The sequence below is a fragment of the Mauremys reevesii genome, linkage group 1 (genome assembly GCF_016161935.1).
Source record: "Mauremys reevesii isolate NIE-2019 linkage group 1, ASM1616193v1, whole genome shotgun sequence".
NCBI classification, from domain to species: domain Eukaryota; kingdom Metazoa; phylum Chordata; order Testudines; family Geoemydidae; genus Mauremys; species Mauremys reevesii.
In genome coordinates, this window is record NC_052623.1 from 109,403,956 (window position 1) to 109,423,520 (window position 19,565).

Below are 19,565 nucleotides of genomic sequence, written 5' to 3' on the forward strand. Positions count from 1 at the left end.
CTAGAAATTTGTCTATCATGCGTGGCATCTCTAGACATTTTGATGTCCCTTGATTGTTCAATTTGCTCTGGGTTGTGGCACTGTGTCTTGATTTGAGCTGTTCGTTCATCACTTTGAGATATTTTGCATACTCCCATTATTGCCACTGACTCTAGTGCTCAAAAAACCTTAAAGAATGGGGACTCACCCTGGGAATACGAGAGTCAAGCATGAGAGTGCTGTATTGATAGTATTTTTTAAAGCAATATGCTCTCACTGTCCCAGTTTAAAAAATGTAGCATATTCACAATTGAAAACATGCACCTACATTCTCTGTCTTTATGTTTTAATCCTTATACTTAAGTTCCTACCTCCCCCACTCCGATTGCTCCATTCCAGCAAGTAAGTCAGAGCGGCACAGTAAATACTTTCCATAATATCCATTGGCTATAGTCAGTTAGATGAAATTTGATTTTTGTACAGGAGCTCTGAGAGTTGATTCAATAGTTTGCTCTCTTCTTCCAGGAAAGGACCAATTTAAACATCACCTTTCCATAAAACCATTTAACATTTCTAATCACCAAAAGCTTTTATGGCACATGCTGATTCAGTGAGGCACAATTTTGTACATTATAAATACATGAACTTCCTTCTCTTTAGTTTCTGCTTTCATTTACATTATATTTGATCATAAAAATGCTTTAAAAATAAAGCTGCAGTAGAAGCTGTAGCTTATTCAACATTTCAGCCCCTGCATATCACGGTTATCTCAGAGACACTAGCCATAAAAACAAATCAGAGGAAAAAATTATCTCAATTCTGCTGCTACAATTCAATGAAACCATTCACTTAATACTACGGCTGCTGTAGTTTTCTAAAGTAGCCCTTCTCACAAGATCTGTGTGTTGAAATGTATCTGCTCTTCAAACATGAAGATTTATTTCAATAAAATTATATGATCGATTTTGAAATAGTTTTTTCATCCAGAGAGAATTTTTGAAATTTCAATTTTTGTTCACTTCTTGAATTAGGACAAAAAGTCAATCTCAAAAATTTTAAATCATGGAAAATCCAGTGGGGGAAAAAATGGATCAGGTGAAAATATTTTGATACATTTTCATTTCAACCTGTTTTTTGTTGTTGTTTTGTTTTTACTATAAACTAATGTAAGTTACAAAACAAAGTCATGTTGACCTAAAAAAGGACATTTCCCTTTTAGAAATGGTCAGAACGAGACAGACAATTTTTCAATCTTTTTAACATTTTTTTCTAAATGGGAAATTAGTCAAAAATGACTCTTTTCAGCAGATAGTTTCAATTTTCACCAATTGGGATATTCTATGAAAAGAGATTTAATGAAAAAAATTCCAACCATTTCTGGTACATAACCCACTATTGTTTGGATTCCCTGAGCGTGTACAGCAAAAGAAGAGAGGAAGGGTGGAAATGATAGAATGAGAGACTATGACATGCTTAAAAGAAATTTTATTCCATCGCTGCTGTGACAGGTTAATAACTCTAAGTAACACAGGTCAATTCATTTAAAGCTATTTTCTGGCACTCTTTTCTTGTCATGTACGAGTGTTTACATTTTAGATGAATTAACATTTGACTGATAGACAAGACTGCTAATGGAATTCATCTTTATTAATGTAAAAGCTCAACACCACTTAAGACCATGAAATGAGGTACCATCATTTCCTCTGATGAAAAAGGAGGCCAGTAGAGTGGTAGTAGGAACAATACACCTTAAGTGAGTTTACTGCAAGCTAATGTAATCTCACTGCTAGGAGAGAGGCAAAACTCATGGAGATAAGCCTTCTTCATGAGCACAAAATTGCAGACAGAGAACTAAATTGTGCAAATAAGTGCACTGGAACAGAGAGGCCTGTAAGTCACTTATGACTCTAATAGGCATGTAACCCAGCTCAGGGCCGCCCAGACGGGGGAGGAGGGGCAAGAGGGACACCTCAGGCCCTGGGCCCCGCAGGGGCCCCCATGAAAGTTTTTCAGGGGCCCTGGAGCGGGGTCCTTCACTCGCTCCAGGGGCCCCAGAAAACTCTCGCGGGGCCTGGGCCCCCGGAGCTTCTTCCGCTCCAGGTCGGCGGCGGCAATTCGGTGGCGGGGGGGTCCTTCCGCTCTGGGACTCGCCGCCGAAGTGCCCCTAAGACCCGCTGTGGGGTCCTTCCGGCACTTTGGCGGCGGGTCATGGGGCGGGTCTTCAGTCGTAATTCGGCAGCGGGGGCCCCCCACCGCCAAAGACCCCAGGCCCCCTGAATCCTCTGGGCGGCCCTGACCCAGCTAGTGCACATCTAGAAAGAAGATGCACCTATCACAGCTAGGGTGACCAGATGTCCTGATTTTATAGGGACAGTCCTGATATTTGGGGCTTTTTCTTATATAGACTCCTATTACCCCCCGCCCCCGTCCCGATTTTTCATACTTGCTATCTGCTCAGCTTAATCACAGCAGTCCTTAGAATCAGTGGACTGTGAGAACTACTGAGATTTCATGGCTGAATCCTTTGCTGTACTGAGTGCTGGTGCAGGGGGAAGGAGAAAGATTTTCAGCTCCCCAATCCTCCCACTGATCTTCACATTTCCTATCCCCAGAATAATTTTAGAGCAGCCTCATTGATTCTCTAAGCTATGTCCATATCACCACCCCAGGGGCAATCTATTTACACCCCCACCCCCAATCCCTAGTATTCCCCTTACACCAGGAGGGTATGGATCACAGCCAGCTATGTCAGCTAAGGAATCTCCCAGACTGGCAGAACGTCTCAGATGGCCAGAGCAGGACAGAGGGCGCTTAGTTTAAAAATTCTCCTTCAATCTTCTTTTCTTTCATGGTCCAGTGATTAGAGCTGCCTAGAGCTTGGGAGAGCTAGGTTCAATTCCAGGTTCTATCATAAACTTGCACCTTAATCTCTGACTCTCAGCTCCCCCTTTGCAAACTGGCGATAGCAGTACTTCCCTGCCTCACCAGACATTGTGAGGATAACACCTTGATGAATGTGGGATACTCAGATGCTATGGCATTAGGGGCCATTTAGATAGCATGGGTCAGGATCTGTCACCATTCCTTGGTGTCTCATCCTTATTATAGAGATCAGCTGTTGGTAGAAATCTGTAAAAGTATCTGCTCAGAAACCCTACCACCATTGCAATGAACAATCGCGTACCCAGTAATCAACAGTAGGGGGAAGCATTTCAGCAGCCACTACTGTCCTTGAATTAAAAAGGAAGCATGAAAGTGCAGAACACACAAGTACTGAACAGATGACTATGTAAATATATGAAAAGGCCTAGGGAATAATAAGCCCTGGGAAAGGGCCAAGAGATAGCTGGTAAGGTGATATGTTCACGGTCTGCTAAAAGGCAGCAGAGATTTAAAAAGACAGCAGAGATTTTGGGGAAGGTTGAAAATCTTCGGATAGAACACTTTTCTGTCAGAAAATGCTGATATGACAGAAATGTGTCGATTCTAGCAAAAGTTTGGATGGAAACCAGGCAGGCAGGCTGTCTGCCTCCCTGGGTTCTCCAATGCCCCCACAGCCTGCCTGGCTGGCTGCCTCACTCCCCAGCTAGTGGACAACCTGGGTACCTGGGAATCCCAGTTCCCCCACAGCCCAAGTGGCAGGTTACCCATGATACAGGGCTCTGAGGCTCCCTAAACTGCCTCAATTTCCAGATTCCAGGCTGGCTAGCTCCATGGCTTCCCAGGGGGAGAATTTTTAATCAATTGTTCAGCTTCAGAATGAATCTCCTCCCCGCCAAAAATGTTTTTTTCCCCACAGGACTGAAATTCAGTTTCCTGGCCTGCTCCAGGGGGACCTTCCCACATGTACAGCACTATGCGGCAGGGAGTCATGCAAGGAGCAGAGGGAGAAAACAAAGGCAAAGAAGAGCAGAACACATAAAAGACATGATAAGGAGTAAGCAAGCAGTAATATAAGCCATGGAGTGAGTCAGGAGGATTAAAAATAGGAGCAGAGACTTGGTGGAAAATACGTTGAGACTGAGTGCAAATAGAGAAGAAGAAGGGATGGAGGAGGAAGAAATAGTATATGCCATCTGTCCTTTAGTGTGATGCATCCCAGTTCTGAGCTGAAAGGGGAAGTATAGATGCTTGTGTGATGTCCTGTCCATTTAAATGTTTTGGGGGCTCTGTACTCTCCTCCTCCTCCTCAGTGCAAAATCTCACTTTCCTACTAGTTTCAGTTTTGCACCCAGAACATTAAAGCCACGACAGGAGATAGCTGTCTTTCCATAAGCTTCCTCTGGATCTATCTCCTTCTCTGTTGGCTCTGGTAATATAACAATGGGCAACACACACACATCCAGCAAAATTCCAGCATGCTCATCACCAAAGAGGGTGCTACCATTTCCTGCTTTTAAAAAGTTTAAAGGTGTTCCAGTGTCTTGCCAGGGGCATTATGTGATCTGAGCAGCTAAGGCAGCTTGCAGTGGTCAGGACCAGCCTTGTGCCCAAGTAATTTGTAACTTTTACCATTTTTTTCAAATCCACCGTGTAATATTTGGCCACTAGCCTGGGATGGTCAGTCCGAACAATAGGATCTATTCCTGGCCTTGCTAATAAGTCACTCTGACAATTTGGTCAAGCACTTTACTCTCTGTGCCTCAGTTTACCAATCTGCAAAATAGTTATAGTTCCCTACCTCCCTGGGTGGAATTCAAGGAGTGGTTGCTTGTAAAGTGCTTTGATATTTTCAAATGAAAGGTATTATAGAAGTGCAAAGTATTCTCTTTTCTCTAGTCTTTCAATTACAATATTTTTAGCTGTTTACTTGTAACAACTGTAGTGAAAATCTAACTGTCAGACAAAAGTATTGTTGTTGTTTTTTTAAAGGAACTTCTGCTGCGCAATCATCTTGCCACTCTACCTGAAAAAGTCTGAATGTTCCTTTTTCAGAAACTCACTAATGCTCTTCAGGCAGGACATTAGAGTGATGGGAAGCTATCATGCTACAATCAAAAGCTAAATATACTGCTTTAATAAAAAGCTTCCAAGCCCAACTGGGCCAGAATCAAAGAACTCATTTCAACTCCTAAACTCTTATTTCCCAAACTTAATGTGCCATGACACCACCATAAGAATACTAGGCTGGCCCAATTATAAATGACTTTTGTAGAAGATGCATTAACCACCTCCTTATTACTCTTATACTTGTCCCCACCACCCACTACATTCCTAACTTTTTCCAATGAACTCACTCTAGAGAGGCAATTCTGCATAAAAAGGATGTGTGCTATTTTTCACAGATATAAATCCATGTGTGTTTTCTCTCTAAGTGATTAGACTCCTAAATTGCATTCTTTTCTTCAGGGCATTGGTTGGTGTAATATGGGTTTAATTTTTGCCTTGTGAAGAAACCTATCACTTTCAGGAAAGATAGGTAAACAATTTTTTTCTAAGAACCACCAACTAAAGAGATGAACTTTTTTCTAGAAATTTTAAACCTGCATTTTTTTATTTGAATAATAGAGCAGATAGATAGTAATGGGAAGTGTTTTGTCCTCTAGTCAGAATCTATTTAATGCTACGAGCCTGCGACTCCAGTGTTTATTCATTGTGCCAGGCACTCAGCAGGTGATAAAGATCTTAAAGTGTCCAAGGAAACAAAAGGGGCATTTGAATTACCATTTCATATTATTTCTCATTTGGGCAATTTTCTGCTTAGTCTTAAATAGCAGATAGCACTTTTAATAAAACAGAGTCTTATCTGTCTTTTTGAAAAGATTCCTTACAAATAATTAAAACTAAAGTCTTCCTCTTCCACCATTTATACTCTAAGTTGTAGCAACTAGTCTATAGGCCTTGCTAATAACAGTGAGCTGCAACTGTAGATAAGTCCACTGCACCACAAAATATAAACGTCATCTCTGTATGACATGTTTCTGATCCTTTTGATGCATAGTAACTGATATTCAGAATCAGATCTTTCCATTTGATTAACCAAATGAGACAGAGCACAAAATGCTGACGAGTTTAGCAGTCATAATACACATCACAAGAAAGGTGAGCTGAGCTTTTTCAAACTCCATCCCAATATTTTTTGCTCCTCTGCACAGAAAAAAACTGTTCTAATGCTTTTGTTTTTATAAGCATTTATTTCCACCTATTGGAGGAAAGAAACATGGTGACTGGATAGATCAAGGGATTTGTAATGGAAGAAACCATTTGTAATGGATTACTTTTCATCTCCAGTGACTGGGAGTGGATGCCATTGGATGGCTATCCAGTGGCCCAATGAGACAGTTTTCTAGATCCACAGCAACTCCCATGGAGACAAAGAAGTAATGATAAATTGAGCAATCACAATCTAACCAATTCTAAACTATCCTTTACTCTTTTTTTTTTTGGCATCTCTTTGCACAGCTCTGTTCTAGGCAAAGCAGGACTCCAAGTACATGCCGCTGATTGAAGTCCAGCCTAGAAGACCAAATGTCCATTTCACAAAAAAGAGTTTGAAAAAGGACAATAATTGATTGCCTTTATGTAGGTCCATTGCACAGTTTTATTTCAGTTCAGTACCTAAAGTGTATGAAGATGAGCAAAACTGAAGTTCATGTGAGCTGCTGAGCTCCTATCAATGACCTGAAGCAGTAAAATGTGCTAGATTGCTGCAACTAATATTTGAGTCTTCAGCTCTCAGCAGCTGGAATCTGAAGCCAGAACTGTGCAATGAAATACTGAGAGCTGTGCAGAGAATCTTGACTAGACTAAAAGCAGCAAAGAATCCTGTGGCACCTTATAGACTAACAGACGTTTTGCAGCATGAGCTTTCGTGGGTGAATACCCACTTCTTCGGATGACTAGACTGTTGCCTTTGATTGTTCCACTCTGGAACTTTTCTGTACTTCAATAAAAGTTATGCATTTACTGAGGTACTTCAGAGGGGTTCTTTGTAACCTTTCAAAACAACAGTCTCACAAGAGAGATTGAGGAAGAACAATGTGCTGCTCTCATATCCTTGCAGAAGAAGTTAGGCAGCAGTTCCCAAACTTTCAAGTAAGGGGGCCCATTAAGTACATTTGTGTCTTTTGGGGAGATGTACCCTTACCTCTGCTCTCCCCTCCCCTCATCCTCAGTCCAAGCCTTCTGCTCAGCCTCTCCTCCCAGGCCCCTTGCTGTTATTCTCTCAGCCCAGCCCGCTCCTGCAGCCTCAGCTGGCCCCTTGGCCCCCTGCGGCCAGGCCATGATCACTACCAGGCTACTGGCCACTTGCTGATTCCAGCCATTTCTTCTGTGCTGCTGCTGCTACCCAGCTCCTGCTCCCTTCTGCCCAGGGGAAGTGAGAGTATAGAAGGTGAAGGGAAGACTAGGGAAGTGCCTCTGTCTGGGGCACACACAACTCACCCAGAACCTTCCCACAACCATAGGTGCTGACTTTGTGGGTGCTCCGGGGCTGGAGCACTCACAGGCCTGGTCTACACTAGCGGGAGAGGGGTCGAACTAAGGTACGCAAATTCAGCTACGCAAATAGCGTAGCTGAACTCGAACTACCTTAGTTCGAACTACTCACCCGTCCAGACGCCGCGGGATCGAAGTCCGCGGCTCCCCCGTCGACTCCGCCACCGCCGTTTGCGGTGGTGGAGTTCCGGAGTCGACAGGAGCGCGTTCGGAGTTCGATATATCGCGTCTAGATGAGACGCGATATATCGAACTCCGAGAAGTCGAACGCTACCCGCCGACCTGGGCAGGTAGTATAGACGTAGCCACAGGGAAAGATTAGCAGGTGCTCCGCACTTACCAGCGGCCAAGCACCCACTTCCTCACCTCCTCCCCCCGTCCTGAGTGCACTGCATCCCTGCTACTCTCCCCCCACCCCCCACCGCCTAACAGCTGTTTGGCGGTGCTTAAGACTTTACAGGAAGGAAGGGGAGGAACGGGGACACGCCTCCTCCCCCGAGTGCACCGGGTCGGGGGCAGGGACTTTGGGGAAGGAGTGGAATGGGGTGGGGCGAGGGCAGTGCAGAGGTGGGGCCAGGAGTGGGGAGGGGTCCAGCACCGACTGGGCAGGGGGGAAGTCGGTGCATATGCCCACAACCAAATGGGAAACATTGTGCTAGGGCAGTGGCTATCAACCTTTCCAGACTGCTGTACATCTTTCAGGAGTCTGATTTGTCTTGTGTATCCCCAAGTTTCACCTCACTTTAAAAACTACAGTAACACCTTGCTTAACGTTGTAGTTATGTTCTTGAAAAAAATGCTACTTTAAGTGAAACAATGTTAAGTGAATCCAATTTCCCCTTAAGAATTAATGTAAATGTGGGAGCGGAAGGGGGGTGTAGGAATTTTTTTTTCACCAGACAAAAGACTATTTTTATATATATATATATATACACACACACATATATACACACACACACACACACACACACAGAGTATAAGTTTTAAACAAACAATTTAATACTATACACAGCAATGATGATTGTGAGGTGAGATTGCTGAGGTGGTAAAGTCAGAGGGTGGAATATTTCCCAGGGAATGCCTTGTTGCTAAATGATGAACTAGCACTTGGCTGAGCCCTCAAGGGTTAACACATAGTTGTTAATGTTGCATCACACTCTACAAGGCAGCACGAATGGAGGGAGGGGAGACAGCATGGCAGAGAGAGACAGAGACACACACCATGTGTGAGAGAGAGAGACACGCATTGCCCCTTTAAGTATGCTGATGCCACTCTAAGTACATTGCCTTTTAAGTAGATCAACAAGGTGAGACATCAGCTGCTGCCAGCAAGCTCCCCCTCCTGAGCCCTGTCATGTCCCCTCCACCCCTACCCGCACCTGCTGCTCTGTGGAGATGAGGTATAGGAGCTAGGGGGGCAGGAATGGGGGGAGGGGAACACCCTGACATAGCATCCCTCTTCCCCCTACCTCTGCACAGCAAGCAGGAGGCTTCCGGGAGCAGCTCCAAGGCAGAGGGCAGGAGCAGCACGTGGCAGTGAGGGGAGGGACAGCTGAACTGCCCAGCAAGTGATAGCCTGCTGGGCGGCTGCCACACAGGGAACTTAGGGGAGCTAATAGGGGGGCTGCTGGCCCACACTGGTTCCAAGTCCCCACCTGCTAGCTGCAATGGGCTGCTCTTCCTGCAAGCAGTGGACGAAGCAGGCAGCTGCCAAACAACGTTATAAGGGAGCATTGTGCAACTTTAAACGAGCATGTTCTCTAATTGATCAGCAATGTAACAACGCAACAATGTTAACCGTGACAACTTTAAGTGAGGAATAACTGTACTTGCTTACAAAAATCAGACATAAAAATACACGTGTCACAGCACACTATTACTGAAAAATTGCTTGCTTTCTCATTTTGTCTGTATGAAATTTTAGTTTGTACTGACTTCGCTAGTAAAAAAGAGGAGACTAAGAGGGTATATGATAGAGTTATATAAAATCACGAGTGGTGTGGACAAAGTGCATAAGGAAAAGGTATTTACTTGTTCCCATAATAGAAGAACTCAGAGCCACCAAATGAAATTAATGGGCAGCAAGTTTAAAACAAATAAAAGGAAGTTCTTCACACAGCACACAGTCGACCTGTGGAACTCTTTGCCTGAGGCGGTTGTGGAGGCTAGGAGTATAACAGGGTTTAAAAGAGAACTAGATAAATTCATGGAGATTAAGACCATTAATGGCTATTAGCCAGATGGGTAAGGAATGGTGTCCCTAGCCTCTATTTGTCAGAGGGTGGAGATGGATGGCAGAAGAGAGATCACTTGATCATTATCTGTTAGGTTCACTCCCTCTGGGGCACCTAGCATTGGCCACTGTCGGTAGACAGGATACTGGGCTGGATGGACTTTTGGTCTGACCCAGTATGGCCATTCTTATGTTCTTAGTGCTTTTTATGTAACCTGTTATAAAACTAGGCAAATATCTAAATGAATTGATGTACTCCATGGAAGACTTCTGAGTACCCCCAGGGGTACACGTACCCCTGATTGAGAACCACTGCATTAAAGAACAGAATGGGGAGGATCATGCTACTATTTCCCCTGCGGATTTCTTTGGATAACCCAAAGACTTCAGTCTCTTTAGCTGTCTTTCCAGCATCTTTCACAAGTCATTTCAATAATAAATGCATTTCTATAGTGTTTTCAGCACATACACTCTTGCCTCTAAAGCAGTGGTCCCCAATTTTGGGGGCAAACCCTCCTAGGAGGGGGCAGATGAATGTTTTTTTGGGGGGAGGGGACGTGTGGCTGGGCTGGGGCCAGCCCCAATGTGGGTGCAGGGAGGAAGTGCCACATTCCAGCCCTGCTCCACCCGCAGATGCAGATCCATTCCACTCACTGCTCTGGCCCCAGACCAGCTCTGCCCTCATTCGCTCTCCACCTTGAGACCAGCTCCGACCACAGCCACAGCTCCACTCTGCCCCCTTATCTGCCCCCAGCCTGGCTCCGCCCCCATTCCTTCTCCCCCCAGACCAGCTCCGACCACAGCCACAGCTCAACTATGCCCCCAGTCTGGCTCTGCCATCATTCACTCTCTCAGCTCTGCCTCTAGCCCCAGCTCCTCTCCCATCCCCAGCTCTACCTTCATCCCAAACTCCGCTGCTGAGGAAGCCTTGGCTGTGAGTATTGGAGGAAGGGGGGTAAGGACAGATTCTGTTACTGGTAAGAGGGTGCGCAACTGAAAAAGTTTGAGCACCACAGGTCTAAAGTATCCTAAAACCAGTATTATTTAAAGAGTAAAATTCAAAAGGTTAATTTCTGGGGAATCATTAATCCTCATAAGTTTGTGAAGTAAGTAATTAGTCGAAGTTCATTAAACCACATGAAATACAACATCCCAGAAAGAGACTAGTTGGAATAGTTTACAATTTTATGGAAATGATTAACAATGAGGGGAAACTTGTCATATCCATGTCAGTAATCCACAATAAACAGACAACACTGATCATCAGCAAAAAAGTATGTTTTCCCAATTCAAAGGTCTTTTCATAATACAGCATTAAGATTAAACAGGGTTTGTTTAATGAATAGTATTGTACTTACAGACATCCCTGGCAAACCTCATTTACCATTTAGAGTACAAGCAATTTGGGGTACTGTGTGTCTGTACATTGCTCAACACAATGAACAGCTAGTGCCAGTTACAGCTGGAACCTCTAGACACTACTGTAATACAACCCCACCCCCTATCTATCTATCTATCTATATATACACACACACACACACGTTGTGGTGTGATATGTAAAATATAGCTTTCAGCAGCATGCTTTTAGGGTAACCACATTACTCGTGAGTAGAGCTGGGCAATATTTTTCAAATGCAATCACATTTCACAAATTCATGTCAAATTCACCAATTGTTTTAGTTAGAAAAAAAATCCAAGAAAGTCAAAATGAAACATTGACATTTTCTAAGTGAGATGTTTTAATTTTTCAATTTAAAATGCCTTTTGAAAAATGCCTATTTGATCCCAAAATATTTGTTTTCAACTTTTTCATTTCACCAAACCATTTTAAAATTTGTTTCAGGTCAACTCAATTATTTATTTCCATTTTGGCCACCACCATAAAAGAAAAATCAGCTAATTGCACAGCTCCACTCATGAGTGGCAAAGGCATGAATAAATTATGTAGTCAGCCCCTACCGAGTGCTGGTGAAAACCTCTTACCCTCACTCCACAATAATGTTTTCTCTACATGCCATTCAATGCTACATTAAAGTATTTAGATAAATGTTGAGTCTTAACTTTTTATTGGAACTTTATTTCATATCCATCTGTCTCTAAAGCAGGTTGGCTTAATTACCAATGTACGTAACTATGCAAGGGTCACAGGGAGAAAAATTTTAACACACCTCTAATAATGCACTCAAAATTTTTTTTTTAATACTCATAAAAATGTCACTATAAATGTACTACTCAGAAATCTCTAGGGCTTGGATTAATTGTTGGGCCCCACTGGGAAGCTGAGAATGTAAAAAATTCTCATTTCTAGATCTGCAGAGCCATCTCATATCAGAGGTTTCATTGTTATATACAAAAGAGCTATTACAGCTCCAGGACTAAATGATACCTGTTGTGAGGCTCAGGGCAGAAAGGTTTAATTTGGGTGGAAATTCCATGTTTTGCAGAAGTATAAGGCAACATTTACCTGGCACTGACTTTTACAAACAATGGTGGTTGTTTCAAGCTTTTTCAGGTGTTTGGAATGTAAAAATAATTCCCATGGAGATGGATCAGTCCCTTTTGACCACCTCACTTGCCCTGTGCCCATTAATTCAGGTAACTAGCCCTATGGGTAATTCATTTTTGTATACCACTGCACTGCAGATTTTACATTATATATATAAAATAGTTAAGTACAGTATTAGAGACGCTCTCAGCCAGCAGATTAAATACTCTTCCCTGACGTTCATGTTTACTTTTTCTAAAACATTGATTTACCTTCAAAATGTTATTGTCAATACCAATGAAGTCATCATGTAAGTTTAATTTCCAAGTAGGTCTGAATTACAACAAGAATGTTATAGTTTTATTATGTTCAAACAAACCCAAAAGTGATGACTAACCATATGACCTCACAACCTTGAAAGTCCTCAATGTTACACAAATGAATGGCTAATGACTTTCAGCCACAGAGGAACAAAACCCATAAAGCTATGTATCCCTGCAAGTCTGCATCAGTGTTGTTACCTCATGTGCATTTCCAGCAGTTTCATAGGATATGAAGGTGTCCCTCGGCACAAGCAGATGTCATCCTCTGCTGTGCCAAGATGTGTGCACATATGGTGTCCCTGATATTCTTTGCCCACTGGGAGCCAGAATCAGTGTGCAAATGGGTAGGATCCAGCTGCCTGAACAGACTTGTCTTGATCCCACCCAGGATGGAAGCATGCTCCTTTACCTTTACAAATGTTACGTAGTATGCAGTAGTCAACAATTATACAAACAGCATTTGCCACATTGGCATCCAGATGGATGTACAGGCATTGCCAATGAGCTTTAAGCTTACCAAACATGCAATCCATGACCTTTCTGCAGCTACTTAGCTTGTAATTGATTTCCCTTTGTCCAGGGTCATTGATGTCAGGGTACAGTTTTCTGACCCATATCTGGAGCAGGGTCTCTAAAATAATAGTTGGCATACACAAGCCAAACAGAACAATATCATTTTGAGGAAATAAAGTCACTTCTTCCCCCTTTAAATACAACCCTGATCCCCTCAGCACCCTGACGTCATGAACCATTCTAATATTTCCCACATTTGTATTCAGGAATCTGCCTCTGTGGTCCGCTAAGCCTTGAAGAACAAGTGGAAAGAAAACTCTTCAGTTCGCATACTCACTTGCCCATTGTGGTGGGCAAAGTTTTGGGACATGAGTGCCATTGATAGCCCTTGCACAGAAACACCATCTTTTGAATCCAGCTATTATTTCTGGACCTTTTCTTAAGGCAGCTACCTGTAGATAAATCACTGTGTTCATTGTCTCACAAACCTGCGCCATGATGAACCAAGTGTGGGCTTTCCCACCCCAAAATGGTTTGCATTGGACCTACAGCTGCCTGGTGTAGCCAGCTTCCACAAGGCAATAGCAACTTGCTTCTGAACTAGTATTGCTTCCCTGAATCAAGTGTTCTGGCACTGGAGGGTTGGTGCAAGCTCCTCACACAGCTCCATGAAGGTCAGTTTCTTTATTTGGAATTTCTGACTTCACTGCTGGTCCTCCCAGGATGATGCGATTCCACCACACCAGGCTTGTTTCCCTGCACCAGAAATGATGGTCAACTGAAGGGCATAACATGACAATACTGGAATTCACCATATCTGTACAATGTGAGCTAAATCAATGGTCATTGACCAACATCTTCAAAGTGTCAGAAATTGCTGCCGAAATTCCACCCAGCATATCACTAAGCACCCACTCCACTGCATAACCATGTGTCCCACAATAAGGAGCAGGACCAGATCATCATCCAAGCGTTCCATCTCTTCCACACAGTTTTGCAGGGGATAACAGTGAAGGGTGACATGATCAGGCACTGCCATCAGCAAACAGATGAAGACAGGGGACAGTACCAAAAATTCAGCCAATAGAGTGACACCTGGTGATGAACAGATCCCTGGGATACTGCCACAGAAATGGTAACCCTAATGATGTGGGTATACGTGTGTATACTATGCTAAAATTATGTCCAGCACAGCTTATGTGGATTCTTCACAACAGCTCCATCACTCTGAGTAAATAATTCACACTCGTGCAAACTTGCAGTAAGATGCATTAATTTTGTCAAATCAGCCCCTAACAACAGTGTCATTTGTGCATCACTCCAGTGCTTTTTCCATTTGATTTACATTTTAATAAAAAAAACCATTACCAACAATGTGGCACCATGGTACCAGTAATATGATTGTATGAGGAATATACGTTTTTCTGTACATACAAATACAAAAAAAAATCACCATGAGCAGTACAAGTCAATCTGTTACTGATTCTCCCAAAGCTAGATAAAACAAATGGATTCCCTCTGCATGTTTGAGCACCTTGTAAGAGCCACAGGATTTTAGAACCCAATCCTGCAATCGGATCTGTGTGGGTGGACTCAGAGATTACAGGATGAGGGCCTTAAAATCCCAATCCAACTGTTAGTACTGGAGTTGAACTCTGATAAAATATAACAAATCCTGATGCATTGTACTACTAATAAACAGGCTTTGCAGCAAACATTACAAAATTATGAGAACATTTTCTGATTCTAATGCAAATATTGTCTCAAAACTGCATGTGTTCCCATTTAGAGCCTCTAAAAAACCACATTTTCAAAAGTGAAATTACTCTATATAATGCTTCTTTCCCCGGGTTAGCCTTGACCTTTTTTCACTTGATGACTTTTTAAAGATGGACATTAGTCTGCAGCTCAGAATGGAGGAGAAAGCATTTACGAATCAAAAATATACATTAGGTTAATTCAGATGTGATGCTATCGTAAAGTGTGCAATTTAATTTTGATAATTCTGTCAAAACATTATTCAGTTGTAACTGTACCTTCCTAAATGTGGGATGATAATTTCCTTTACAGGAAATCACTCAGAAAGGTTTCTAAGGAAACAAGGCAAGCACACCAAACTAATATCAGGTTTTATATGACAGCAAATGCCACGTAGGGAGAGAGGGAAGAGAATTTTTAAGAGAAAGGTGCTGTAAATGTGAATGTAGAAAATCAGGCTTTAAACACACACTCTTAAAGGATTGGCTGCTTCTTATTTCAAGTGTCTCACTGGAATAAGCAGAAGTGCAGCAACATATCCTAACAGATTTATTCAAGGTGTGTAAATACTATGGAGGTAGAGGACTTGTTTAAGGTAAACATAGTAATGGGAGGCAATTAAGCAAAGGAAAACATAAGCTACATTTTGTAAAAAATAATCTTGTTTAGGATGTGAAATAGTTCCCCAAGGGAAGTTGCGGGAGTTCCATTATTCATTGGTATTTTTATAGTATTTGTGATTTGACCTTAGATAAATTCAGATTGGAAATAAGGCACACATTTTTCACAGTAATGGAAATTAACCCTTGACACTATTTACCAAAGACTGTGATGGATGGAGTCTCCATCACTGGAAAATTTCAAATCAAGATTGAATTTCTTTTCCTAAAATACATATATTCTCTAGTTCAAACAGGAATTAATTTAGGGACGTCCTATGACCTGTGTTATAGACTAAACTAGGTCAAGCTAGTCAATCACAATGATCCCATCTGCCTTTACACTTTAGCAATCTCTTAATTTATCTATGAAATCATCATCATTTGTGCAATGGAACTTAGAGAATGGGGATAAAAATGGTGAAATAGTTTCCCTTTGGAAAAACCATGGTAATTCATTTAATTTAAGCACATTTGTCTGAGGCACACATTCACCATCCCCTCCCCCCCCAAAGCCCGTAATATTTTGGTAACAAGAAAGGGTGTCTTTAAATGGGACTCTCTCTTTCAGGTCAAAAATGTTTTTTTGTTTTTCACAAAAGTCTGATGAAAATATTAAAAGTAATTTTCCACAAATTCATAGAGCCTGATTCTGCATCCACATGATTGTTTTACACTCTTGAAACTCCACTGACTTCCAGTAGTATCACTCATGTCCATACCTGTAACTGAGAACACAATCAGGTGTGAAATATTTTGCCAGTTTCAGTGGTGAAGACAATTATTCACCTAATTTTTGTTGCAGGTTCTACTTCCAAGATGTCAGGTCTGTGTACTATTTACTAGGGAAGTACTAGCCATTATACTCCATAGTGTTGATTATGGATCTTTCATTTCTTATCTGTTATGAACTTTGTTAATGCAAATGTAAATGTTGGCTATGTCCCCAAAAAGGGATTAAACTAGAAGACCAGAGCACTCACAGCTTTGGTGGCTCTGGGGGAACATGTGTATATGACTGGGGCAGCTTAGGAGGTCTATGGCACTGGTTTTAGGATCTAGGGTGGCTAGACTGTCAAGTCCCAGGTCCCAAGGAGGAGATGGTGTCAGCCATGTAATCTGAGTCTGGGTGTATGACCCTATAAACCCAGGGCTAGAAACAGTGACTAGACTCTGTCCAGATCCAGTTTGCTTAGGAGCATGTGGGACCCAGTGATCCGGTCCGTCCATAAGACTGGTGACTGTACAGAAAGGTAATGGCCAAGTTTTTAACAGTGACTAATGAACAGTCCATATCCTTCAAGAAGGATGTTGAAAAATTGGAGAGGGTTCAGAGAAGAGGCATGAAAACGATTCAAGGATTGGAAAGCATGCCTTACAGTGATAGACTAAAGGAGCTCAATCTATTTTGTGTAACAAAAAGAAAGTTATGGGGTGACTTGATTACAGTCTATAAGTATCTACATGGGGAAGAAATATTTAATAATGGGCTCTTCGGTTTAGCTAAAAAAGGTAGGACATAATCCTATGTCTGGAAGCTGGATAAATTCAGACTATAAATAAGGTGCACATTTTTAACAGTTAGCGTATTAACCTTGGAACAATTTACCAAGGGTCCTGGTGGTTTGTCCATCACTGATAATTTTTACATCGAGATGAGATGTTTTTCTAAGAGATATGCTCAGTGGATTTTAAGAAAGTTTTGTGTCCTGTGCTATACAGGAGGTTAAACTAGATGATCACAATTTTCCCTTCTGGCCTTGGAATCCATGAACCCAAATCATGTCTCCTACAATCTCTATGAATTAAGCAACCAGACAGCTTGCCAACTTCATTTAAAGCTTCAAACCAACATGTTTCAGCCACAACGTACCCGTCTAGACTCCAATTAATATTGGATTCCTGTGATGCTTTTTAGGTGCTTGACAGACTCAAGTAATGTTGTACCTGACAAAACACTTATCTCAAAATCTTAAACAGCCTAGGGTGCATGAATCCTGAAGCTGCCACACAAGCAAGATCCTCCCTCATGACAGATTATATACTTCCTTTTATTTTCCCACCATTTGTGTATCACTATTACACTGTAAATCACTGGAATGTAAAATGTTATTTGCAGCTTCAGGTTGTTCTCAAATGGATTACTATATTATATACTGAAGAGATAAATACAAGTATAAAATGACTGTGTATTGAAATACTTGCTTCATTTATGAAACTGGTTATCACATACCAACAATTTGAACATCACAAAACAGTGAGGTTTCTTTATACTGCTTGGACACATTTCCTCATAAATCATGGATAGAGGAAGAAACGGGAGGTGGACTAGTAGGTGTTTTATCAGCAGCCTGCTATTTTGGGATTCATGGTCCGAGAAACCAGAGCTCACTCAGAAGTAGAATCTCTTTATAACATAGATATTAGAGTGTATTTAATTACTCTCAAATACACCAATAGACTCTCTCCAGGAACTCATCTATACAGTGAGCAAAGGCCTTAAGTGCTCTGGAGCCAAGGAACTGGGACCTGTGATCTTTTAGGGTGTGTCTACACTGCAGCAGGGATCCTCCCAGCTCAAATAGATGGAGTCGCATTAGCTCGATAGTGGCAGGGGTCAGGTGGGCTTGGACAGCTAGCCCAAAGTACTGGCCCTGCTTGCTATGACATCCACACTGCTATTTTTAGCATGCTTTCTCAAGATGGGCTAGCGCAAGTCTGTCTATCTGGGCTGCGAGGCTTGCTCCCAGCTGCAGTGTAGACATTGTTTCCTGTGCCACAAAAAGAAACAAACTTCCCCCTTAAACTTGCCAAAAAGGAATCCCTCGATTTATCAGCCCACCTGTAAGTAAGAGCGAGGACTGTTTATTTGAACCCTGCTGAGGAAGGAAATGAATTGCTTACTTCCCTCCAAGAAACAATGCCCTAAATAATTGTTTCTAATCCTACAGTAAAATCGAGATCTTCATAGAAAGACATTTAATTTTTTCCACTCTTTTAAGAGGGAATGGGATTCTCTGACCCGAGCGCGCACACACACACTATTTATTGTGGCATTTGCAATGGAGAGGAGGACCTGGCTTATATCACAAACATAATACTATACATAATCAAGCCAGGGCATAAAGAATATAGAAAGAAGCAGGGAAGACAACTTAGACAACACATCAGCAGTTTAACTACAAGGCAGAGGTCCAGGAGTCATCTATTGTCCAATTATCTATCAGTGCCAAAATAGTTGTCTAAGGAGCTTGCCACTGAGCCAGATCCTGCTGCTGGAGAAATATGTTTCACAGCCAGGTAATCTGTTTCCTCAGATTGCTATATTAAAAGGAGTAGGAACAGAAAATAGAAGGTGAACCTGACCGTGTAATGCAGTAGATGGCATCAAGAGGATTCTGCCAGAAACAGTTTTTGTGAATAGCAGGTTGGAGGGGTTTCAGTGATCAATAGAACTGCATATTGTTTGAAATAAGAGTTAACTTTACAAAATAGAAATCCAGTAACGTTAAACTATAAATAAGGTTGTAGATCAATAATGCTATCTACTGATGTTCTAGTTATTCATAAGAAACTGCAGGCTTAATTTATATTAATTTTCGTGTGTATTTGTTAAGGGTTTTTACACTTCACATTCCTGGCAAATACTTGAAATACAGCAGGGAAACACGAGTGTTGTCAGAACTCTTTCATATTTTAATTCTTGGGAAACCTAGAGCAGAGCTGTGAGAATAATGGATTTTTTTGGTTTGCTGCCAATTCTGTATAAAAGTTTTTTTTTTTAAATTGTGGCAGGACAAACCAAAAATGAATTTATTCCAAAATTTTGGTGAATCAAAAGTAAAAGATTAATTTGATTTAAAATGTTTGATTTTTTATTTTTAAAGTAAATAAAGAATTTTGAAACAACTGTTTCAAATGAGAAAAATAAACATTTTCAAAAATGTCTAAATGAAATTTTGATTTTTTTTTTTTAGATTTTTTTAAGCAAAAATGGCATCCACAAAATGTTCTGGTGCCAGCAAAGCTGCATTTTTCTTTAAAAACATTTTCAATCAAAAAATTTTGCCTCGTTCTAAGGCATGAGAACCCTCCCAAATCACTACCTTCACCTCTCCTAAAGTTTCACATAAAATGGATGTGGATGTCAGCCTGTTTCACCAGCAGTCATGTAGGAA

General features: G+C 41.7%; 1 protein-coding gene and 1 long non-coding RNA gene across 2 annotated transcripts in view; one reads left to right on the forward strand and one right to left on the reverse strand.

The window, feature by feature from the left end:
* FAM155A (family with sequence similarity 155 member A) overlaps window positions 1–19,565 on the reverse strand; it is a 772,046-nt gene that overhangs the window by 702,572 nt on the left and 49,909 nt on the right. The gene's annotated exons all lie outside the window — the stretch shown is intronic.
* LOC120393779 lies at window positions 236–4,960 on the forward strand. Its single transcript, XR_005592118.1, has 3 exons — window positions 236–381; window positions 3,779–3,916; window positions 4,852–4,960. It is a non-coding gene; the product is annotated as an uncharacterized LOC120393779 (long non-coding RNA).